Source organism: Nicotiana tabacum, chromosome 14 (assembly GCF_000715075.1).
Source record: "Nicotiana tabacum cultivar K326 chromosome 14, ASM71507v2, whole genome shotgun sequence".
NCBI classification, from domain to species: domain Eukaryota; kingdom Viridiplantae; phylum Streptophyta; class Magnoliopsida; order Solanales; family Solanaceae; genus Nicotiana; species Nicotiana tabacum.
In genome coordinates this window covers 17,066,543-17,076,896 of record NC_134093.1, presented here as the reverse complement: position 1 = coordinate 17,076,896, position 10,354 = coordinate 17,066,543, and the positions used below count along the sequence as shown (strand labels likewise).

The following is a 10,354-nucleotide window of genomic DNA, read 5'->3' as shown; positions in this document are numbered from 1 at the left end:
TATGATTGGGTCACGTGGTGATATGCATTTGCAGTTTCGGGTTATCGTTACTTTAGACATGTAATTTTTGACCCGCCCCAAAATTTTACACATTTTTAGCGCTTAGATGCTTCTTTTAGTTTTAATATTTTTACTTTGCTTATTTTTGACCTTTTGCTTTATTTTCCCTTAAAATAAAAACTACAATTTTTTTTTAGTTAATTAATTTTGTCTAATTATATGTAGTTCATCTTACTTCTATAAAAATGAAAATCCCAAATAGAGTCACGTTGTTTTAGGATTTTATGCATTATGATTCAATAGTTTAGTCTAAATTTTCCTATTTTGGTTTTCATAAGAGAAGAATAAAAGAAAGTGAATGAAATGTGTTCTGTTTTTGTTGTTAGCTATTTAATACACGCATTCCATAATTTCTTTTGCTATTAGTTAGTTGGTATTTTAAAAGAAGAGAAGAAAGACAAAATAAGAAAATTCCAAAGAAAGCAAAACCAAGAATGCCTTCCAATAAAACAATTTGCACAGAGGGATCACTCACGTCATTTTCCTCCATAATCCCACACGATTTTTAGGTCCTCTTCAATTTGGTTTGATTTCTTTTTATCTTGGTCCAGTAGAAACATTTCTTTGGGCCCAAGATACACTTCATGGGCTGCACACATAGATAAGTACCAACTTTATAGAATAGAACAAGGGGGACAGAGCACGAGAGAGAGGGAGTGAGTGAGGACAACACTTTGAGGGGAAGGGAGAATTTTCGGGAAAGACACTTTGAGGGGGAGAGAGGATTTTTGGGAAGAGAGATTTTTCATACATAAATTTCGGGAAAAGAGGGAGATGGAAGGGGGTTTTAATTAAAAAAGAAAATATCATTTCTCTTGAATCTCTTCTCTGATTTTTTCTTCTTGAATTCCAGAAAAATCATACAAAAAAAAAAGATTTCTGTTTTTAAGTGAGTAGGATCCGAATTTCGAAAAGATATATGAAAATATATTCCAACTTTTCTTTTGGTTTCTAATTTCAAAGATGGGGTACCCAGGTCGCAGTTTGTGAGTTCGAGGCCCGGTCGTAAGGTTCATGTTCGTGATTCTGGTTAAATTTTTATGCTGATTCTCTCTTAGATTTTGTAATCAAAGATTTTTGTATCCACGGATTCTTCTACTCTGATTAAGGAAAAGTTTGGCTTCAACAGGTTCATTACTTTATCCCCTATTTATTTAATTTTAAAAAGTAATTAAAAGATGAGTTGAATCAATAGTGAGAGCTAGTGTTTATTAATTTGTTAGTTTACGTGATTGTGGCTACCTGTTTCTTCCTTAATCTCTTTTGGATAATTGTTTAGCATTTGAAGTGAGTTAATACATGTTTGAACTTGTAGCTGTATATCTTTTGTGTTAAATCTGAAAGTTGAGTGCTAAAAGTATTGTAGTTGACAAACATCATGTTTAGTTTTCAGCTTAAATAGGTGAATAAAATTTTAATGATTTCTCTGCAATTTCTTGGGTTTTTAAAGGAATGAAATCATCTATTTATTATTTGAAGATCTATGAGTTGCTACCTAAATTTTCCATGTAAACAAGTGTTTTGAAGCATATATTTTTTTAATTGTTTGAGCCATGTTTGCTGCCAATCTCTCGTTCTTAAAGGTTAAAGTATCTTTCTAGATTAGCAGTAGATTGGATAATAAGAAAACAAATTTTCAGCATGCCATTCCTACTTATAGAAATTACTCTTTAGTGGTTCAATGAGTTATTTTTATTGTATTTTGATAAAAGTGTTTCTATAGTTCATTTGAATTTTCTTGTTAACTTTGGATCGTATGCATTGAAATACATATTTCTTTAGTTGATTTTGGTTTAAACAAGGACTTGTTCTTATTGAATGTTTCTTTGTTATCTTGTTTAATGCTTCAGTGTGCTTGAGTGCCATTTAATTGTCCTAACGTGCTAAATTAAAATTAAACTACGGTGTCATCCTGTTTCATTTGGTTCTTTTGAGTGCTTATTTGATGAAATATTTCTTTCTGTTCTTCTTTGTTTTCGTTCCTATCCGCCATTGTTTATATGCTTCTTCGTGTGAAAGGGGGCGAGGGGGTTTGGGACGCTAAAGAAGTTAAAATGAGCCTGCCATGAATTTTTTTACTTAGTTTCTTTTATTTATTTTATTACTCTGACTGCTAGGAGCATGTTTAGGCCGGCTACACTTTGGTAGGCAATCTTTAGGTCTTTTCTTTTATTTTGTTTGAGGTAAGAAGTCGTTCCCTTTAGTTTATATTCAGAGGAATGCCCCGCATATTTTGTATATATTTTTTCCAGGGAATGCCCCGTAGTGAATGTAATTGGAGGCGGTGACGAACATTATGGAATGTGCATAGTGTAGACTTTTAGTCTTTTCTTCTTATTTTATTCTTTTTTTCTTTTATTTAAGTGGGAACAACCTCGAGTCTTTTGTGTGTTTATTTTGCTTTTGTTTGTTTTACCTCAATTAGAATATTCTTAAAAGCCAATTAGATCAAGTATGCAACCATACTAGTTACGGGACTAGGGGAATACCTAACACCATCTCCCCGAGTCAAATAAACCCCCCTACTTAGAGTCTCTGGTGCAAACTAGTTTTGGAGTTTAAATGTGTTTTGAAAGGAAGAATTATTTTTTTTAAAAAAATGGTGACCTGGCACACCGAAGCCATATGTCAGGTAGCGACTCCGAAAATCCTTTGAAACACGAATTATATCACTTTCAAATTGAAAACCCTTTGAGCCTTACACTTTATATCTAGTTTAAAGAGGAGCTAGTGAGGGGTAAAAAAAAAGGGGTGTGACATGTACGTTGGTGAATTTGTTATTACTAAGGGAGGAAAACATTAGGGTAATTTGAGCAGGGGATTTGATGGATGTGATCTACAAGGGAAAGTAATCATCCAGTTGCTTCATTGGAGTGCTCATGTGCTAACGGAGCACTAGTGGTTTGGTTATATAATCGGGGCTGGACTAGAGTGGGCGACTCTCAATAATGATTTTAGTGGATTCGAGATTCTAGGTGCGGTGCTTAAGGATTTTTAGGTTCATTATCTGGTTGAGGATTGGTTTTTGCAGTAGAGTGTGAAGGTACTCAGAGCATTTCTATATTATCAACGGGTCTACGGTGCAGTGTTAAAAAAGTAGGAGAAACAGCTTCGGATTTGCAGAAGATCTAATCAGCGCAGGTGTATCAGTTAGAGAAACTATAGGCTGCATGAGCAGGGTATGAAATGGCTTATGGGTATTGAAATGACGTGGTCTCATGATTTGGGTTACTCGATATGAGTATTGATTCGGATCCGTTATGTGATTTAATAGAGGTATTGATTCTGAAGCCAAGTCAAGAAGAAATTGGAAGAAGCTGAATCAGCCTAGTAGTGGTTTGGATCGACATGATTAAGGAAATGATTGGTTCCTTCAGTGTGGTAAGGCAATACATGTGTTTCGTGGCTGTATGTGCGGGCTTTACAGTCTCCGTAATTTGATGGATTTGGAGGTATTTGATTCAGATGGTTTTGATTATGTATAAATGGGTCCCGGAAGAGTTATGGCGGTTTAGAACACGACTTGAGTTCTATGTATTTTGCGGCTATGGGAATATTGTTGTGTGTTACGATTCTTCTTCTAAAATGAGTTGAGTGAAAGGTTCTAGCCTATGAAGTGTTTATTCTACTAGTGGTTCAGGAGTTATGATGAAATGCTTGTACTCTCACGTAGTAGCATGATAGGTGCAATGAACGGTATGGAATTGGAATTTGAGGATCAAGGTTGCGATCCAGTTTTGACAGGACTATCACGAGCTCGAAAGAGTTATTGGTGTTATTTTTGTGTCACCGTGAATAGTGTTATGTTAAGAGGCATTGTGTATTGATTTATGGATTGTTGATTTGCATTACAGTAATAGTATGGTTGGTAGCCATGGATGTGCAGATTTTGCTACCTGGTGTGGAAGGTCATAGGAGTATCTCCCGCGAGATGATTGTATAAGCGTGACATGTCAACCATTTATGTGGTAGAGATTGAAATCAGGTATGGAGATTCTAGTATTATCGATGATGGAAGAGTATATGTCTTAGAGGCACTCTATTTCTTTGGTTGCGGACTGTTTTGTTCCATATTGGATGGTAGATCGTATGTGTCATGAATAGGGTCATTGTGGATCTTTGAAAGATTATTGGCCCATTTTGGGATGATCGGTATCAGCTTGAGGTGCGTTGGTAGGCCTAATGTGAATGTATATTTTATACCAGATCAGATATGCTTATTCGGCATATCATCGCTTATGAATGGGTCTTTGGGCGTGGTGGATGATATTCCTGCCTTCATCTATTTCTGGTTCTACTCTTTTATGCCATATGATTTGTGAGACGGCTTGATTAGTCATACGTATGTTGTGATCCTGTGTATCTTGTGGTGTTATATGAGCGATATGGCTCTCGAGATGCAGGTCGTTTATTGCACCTTAGTCGTGCTTAGAATTTTGAAGGGCATGGCGCTACCTGTCTTCCTAGGGTTGTGTTTATGCACTTGGCATGCTTGGGGTCGATATTCGAGCATTTCGTGGGTATGAGCATTTTGGCTCGATGGGTATTTCCTTATTGATTGTTATGTGCGGATCGGGTGGCACGCTACCACAAGTATGATGTTTAGATCGGGATACACACCGCAATAGTGAGATATTGAGTATGGTTCCTTATACTTATTTTGTGTGTTTTATTTTTCATCTCAGAGATAGGTTCATAGCATTGGTTTGGTTGTTTTTTTTTCGTTGCGCAGGACGGATAATCTTGTATTCGGGTTAGTTATTCCTTATTGGTCATATTCGAGTTGTGGCTTGTTAACGCATTGACGACGTCGTATGAGATTTCAGATGGTGTTTGAGGTGGTTTATTGCCCGAGCAGCTTGTACTGGGTGAGACGAGGTTGTTGGACCTGGAATTAGTGCAATCAGATTTATACAATGTATATTAGAGGAAAAATGTCACTAATTAGTTTTGTATGAGGCAATGGTTCTCACCAAGAGGAGAGACTCCAGGAGTTATTGATTTAGCAGGTGGTTATGAGTTTCTACACATCTCTTTCATTCTTGTGGTATTGCGAGGGTTGGAACAGGTCTTATATGCGTTATGAGGTATATTATGGGCATCGGCTTCGTGAATTTGCAGCTATTGTGATTGGAGGATGTTATTATGAGCATTCGAATTATGCGGTACATTGCGTTAATTCAGCATGGGTGCATGATCATGTTTTGGTACAACATGTTGAGATTGATATGACGTGCGTATGTTAGAATCAGACCTGGTAGAGAATTCCGAATGTTTAGCAATTAAGCATGAAATTATGGAAGGGATGGACAATTAAATACAAGTATAACTAAATGACAAGTAACAATTATCGCATGGAAGTCAAATAAGCGTGTACCAATTAAGACATGTAACAAGATATACAATGGAGTAACGAAAGCATGGAAACAAGTAATACAACGACGTATATATACTCGCCACCTCGTATATATACCGTTTCTCCTATAATGCACATAATAAGAAGTTCAAGGATCCCTAATTCCCTCAAGTCAAGGTTAGATCCAACACTTACCTCGCTCCACAGCTCAAGCAATCACTCAATCATAGCCTTGCCTTTTGAACAAGCCTCAAAACCAACCAAATCTAGTAATTTATTGACCAAATGATTCAAAATAAGCTTTAGAAATTACCCACAAATGAAAGAGGTTCAATTTAGATCTTTTTTGAAAAAGTCAACAAACGTCAACCCCGGGCCCGCTTGGTCAAAATCAAGATTCGAACCAAAACTCGATTACCCATTCACCCTGAGCCCGGTTATGTAATTTGTTTCGAAATCCGACATCAATTCAAGGTCAAAATCCTAATTTTACAAAAATTCTTAATTCTACTCAAATCTCTAATTTCTACTGTGAAAATCCTAAATTTGATGTCGAAATCTCATGAAATGTAATGGGTAATTGAAAATAGATTAAAGTCACTTACCAATAAATTTAGAAAGAAAACTCTCTTGGAAAATCGCCTCTAAAGTGTTTAGGGTTGAGAAAATGTGAGAAATGAGCTAAGTCCCATTTTCTCTTCTTTTACCCAACTGCGGATGTCGCAATTGCGAACTTCGCAAATGCGAGAAAGGGGTCACAAATGTGAACCCTGTCTCAAAAGAGCAGCCATCGCAATTGCGACATTTTGGCTTACAAATGCGAGCTTCCATCCTTCGCAACTACGAGCATAAACTTCGCAAATGCGAAGCAGTCAACAGCAGTCAATGATCGCAATAACGACCATTTTCTTCACAAATGCGAAGGTCCACAGTTTGCAAATGCGAACAAAAATCTTGCAAATGCGAGGTTCACCCAATCCATCCCATGCTCGCAAATGCGAGATCTGCAGCAAAGCACCAGCACCAACTATTCCAACCTTAACCAAACTCATCTGAAACACGTTCGAAATTCACCCGAGCCCCTCGGGCTCCAAACCAAATATGCACACAAGTATAATAACATCATACGAACTTGCTCGCATAATAAAATCACCAAAATAATATCTAAATCTACGAATCATTAATCCTCAAAACGAATGAACTTTCAAAGTGAAACTCAAGAATACTAGAATCACGTTTAAGTGTCCGAATCATGCCAAATAAATTCCGAATTGAACCAAATTTTGCAAACAAATTTCAAATAGTAATACAGAACTATTCCAAGTCTTAATATCATAATCCGAACCCGTTAGCTAATAAGTCAACTTACGGTCAAACTTAGAAATTCTTCAACTTTCAAAAATGCTAGTTTTCGGCAAAATGAGTCATAACAAGTTAGGGATTTCTGAATTAAATATCGGGAATACGCCCAAGTTCCAAATTATGATACGGACCTACCGGGACCGTCAAAATACTAATCCGTATCCATTTACATAAAATGTTGACCGTAGTTAACTCAAGCCATTTTAAAGACAAAATTTTACATTTTCTTAAAGTTTTCACATAAAGGCTATCCAGGATGGGACACGGACTGTACATGCAAATTGATACATGCCAAACGAAGCTAATCAGGGTCTCGGAATACGTAAATAGAGGCTAAATATCAAAATGACCTATCGGGTCATCACAATCGCACTATTATTTGATGTTTTGACGTCGTTTCTTTGGCCATAAAGGGTACTATATTGAGCAAATGACCTTTAATTTATAATTATATTGAACCATTAGATCCGTATCATAATTACAGAACTATAGCAATAAGAATCGTCGAATTACGAGGTCGTATGAGAGAGTTATGCCCATTTTCGTATCGGAAAAGATTGTTGGTTTCTGGTGCGAACTTTTGTTCTTCGCAAAGTAATTTTGGGTTGATCGGTCAATGCAAAAAATTTTAGGTTGATCGGTCAATGCAAAAAATTTCTTTTCGCGAAGGTGAAGAACAAAAATCACATGTGCAGTATTTTAAATGGGTAGACCGATCATTTTAGTATTTTTGAGCATATCTTGAGTTTTAGAGCTCCGTGTGAGGTGATTTTTGCTGCGTTGTTCTCGTCTCAAAAAGAGGGTAAACATCTAACATTTATTTTGATGTCTTTACATTATTATTTCCATTGGTTATTTTTTTATCCGTATTTGGATTGTAGAAATTGGGATTTTGAGACCCAAAGTTGAGAAATGATAAATTCTTGATTTGATAGTCAATTCATGGACGAAATTAGATGATTTTATGGATATAGACTATATAAGTTATGGGTAATAATTATTTTCGATAATTTTAGGAATTCGACACATGGGCTTGGTGGTTGACTATGTTGCCTTTTCGAGCGAAGTTGGGAATTATTATAAATTATTAAATTATGAGTATTGAAGTATATTTTGATTGGTTTGCATGTTGTTTGATTAGTTTCAGATTGTTTGGCATCGAGTTGAGAAGTTAGAGAGGCGTTGGAGCGGGTTATCAGATTTCGGAACGAGGTAAGTCTCTTATCTAACCTTGTGAGAGGGAATTTACCCCGTAGGTGTTATATATATTATGTGCTAAATGTTATGGGAGCTACTCACGTATGAGGTGACGAGTGTCCGTGTGTATGCTAGAATTCCTTATTATGTCCGTGTAGACTTAGACTCACGCTATGCTTTAATTGTACTATTTGAGTTATTCTTGCATGTTTAAAGGCTTTAATTTACATGTAGCCTGAGACTAGACTCGCATATAGTATCAGACTTGCTATTTTAGATACTTGACGAGCTACGTGATTAGACATGGAAATTATACTTTCCTTTACGGATATCTTCCACGTTGTGCATATTCGTTCGATAGTTTTTCTTGAATTTTATAACTCACATGTATATTCATGAGTGGGGTTAGTGAACCGTCAAAGTTTCATATTCTAATGGGATCGGGATGAATGCCTCAGCAATACTCTTACGGTATTGGACCGTTCGCCTCGGTAAAGTAACATATTCTTATGGGATCGGGCCGTTCGGCTCGGCAGTATCATGTATCATAATCTTATAGGATCGGGTCATTCGCCTCGGCAATATTGTGTATCACACTCTTATGGGATTGGGCCTTTCGCCTCGGGCAATTCTATGAAATATGATGGTAGGCTATAATCCCGTTTTTAGTCCCCTATTGCACTCTAATTCATTGCACTTTACTTATGTTGAGCTTTAATTAGGCATGTTTTGCACTTATTACGTGTTTTATGCCCTCTAGGAGTGATTCCGAGCTATGTAGATGTTGTGGCATGAATTCATGCTATTTGGAGCTTTGAAGTCTGAGTAAAAGCCCAAGGATTAAGTTGGGATCGTGTACGGGGATCAACGGATGATAATGCACTTTAAGAACGAAACGAAGAATCGAGCAGGCATACTGCGTATTGTCCAATAAAATGCACATAACTTTTCGCTCAAAAATACGTTTAAGCTCAACAATATATCATTGGAAAGCTATTTACAAGGGCTACAACTTTCATGTTTTACGTTTTCTGAAATTCCCAACTTACAACCCAAGTGCGTGACCAAGTGCGCGATCGCGCTCTTGGGCGCGCACTTGGGGCAGAACAATGAGCAAAATGTGCGAGCATGTCTCCAGGTGCGTGACCGCACATGTCCTGTCCAGAAAAAGTCCTATTTCGCTAAGAAAAGGGTAGTTTCATCCAGGATTTGGTTTGGGGCGGATTAAATACCCCAAAACACTATTTTTGACACACTTTTGACATACCTTAGACCTAAGTAAGCTAAGGAGAAGAGGGAGAAGCAAGAGCACAAGGATTTCATCCTTTCTTCCTCACTCAAGATCCGGGTTTGGATTGTATTTATGCTTTCCTTTTTTTTTTTTGTTTCATTTGTGAAGCACTTCTCCATGTCTGTGGAGTAGAACCATTTGGGTTTTGATGGATTTGGTGTATTGGTGGTTGTTTGTGGATTATAACTCTATTTTTATGTATTTGAATCATTTTTGGAAGATTTAATTGTTGCATCTATGTTCGCTTATTCTTGTAATCGAGGGACGCATAACTTGTGATATATTTGTACTATATTGTTGGTTGAGTTCATAGATTCTTCTAAGTAATCGAAAGAGGCTAGTTGAATCCTTGATTAAACCTAGTTAGGAGGATGATCGAAAGAGGTTCTCCTAAAGACCGATCCATTACGAATTCTTGCATATCTTCACAGAGCTTAAATTGGTTCATATTGAGAGGTTGAGACTTAATCGAGAGAGGAGTTTCTACTAAATAATTGTACTTATAATTAAGTGGATTTGAGAGACTCACTTGAACATTAGAAGTGAATTATCTAGAGTTAGATCCCGAACAATTATCTTGCACCTATCCTATCAACCTATATTTTCTCCCATTGATAACTTCCCTGCTTACCTTTGTTGCGATTGTCATTAGACAATAGCTTTAGATTCTTAGTTATTTGTAGTTAGAATTCATATATATATATATCCATTTTTGATCCTCCTGGATAGCAATCTAGCTACAAACTACGATAATACTGTTTAAATCCAATCCTTGTGGATACGATATTATACTATACTATATTTGACTAGAGAGCACAATTTAAGTGTGTGTTTTGCGCTCGTCAAATTTTGGCGCCGTTGCCGGGGATTGGCAATCAATAGTGTTTGAAGTAGTTTGTAGTGCTAATTCAGGAATTAGCTTTTAATTTTAATTTTAATTTTATTTTTATTTTAAGTTTTAGTTTTGTTATGTTAACTTCTCTTCAAAATTTCTTTTGTTGAAGAAATCTTGAAAAGCATATTTTTGTTATTGAACTCTAAATGATGTGAAGATGGAGTACAACCAGCCTAAGAAAATGGTGAAGAGT

The 10,354-nt window shown here is 36.5% G+C and overlaps 1 long non-coding RNA gene across 1 annotated transcript; it reads left to right on the top strand.

Annotated features, from left to right (window-relative positions):
* The first annotated feature begins 576 nt into the window (after positions 1-576).
* LOC107800488 (uncharacterized) lies at positions 577-9,485 on the top strand. Its single transcript, XR_001651428.2, has 3 exons — positions 577-1,189; positions 7,920-7,990; positions 8,736-9,485. It is a non-coding gene; the product is annotated as an uncharacterized LOC107800488 (long non-coding RNA).
* Positions 9,486-10,354: the final 869 nt, after the last annotated feature.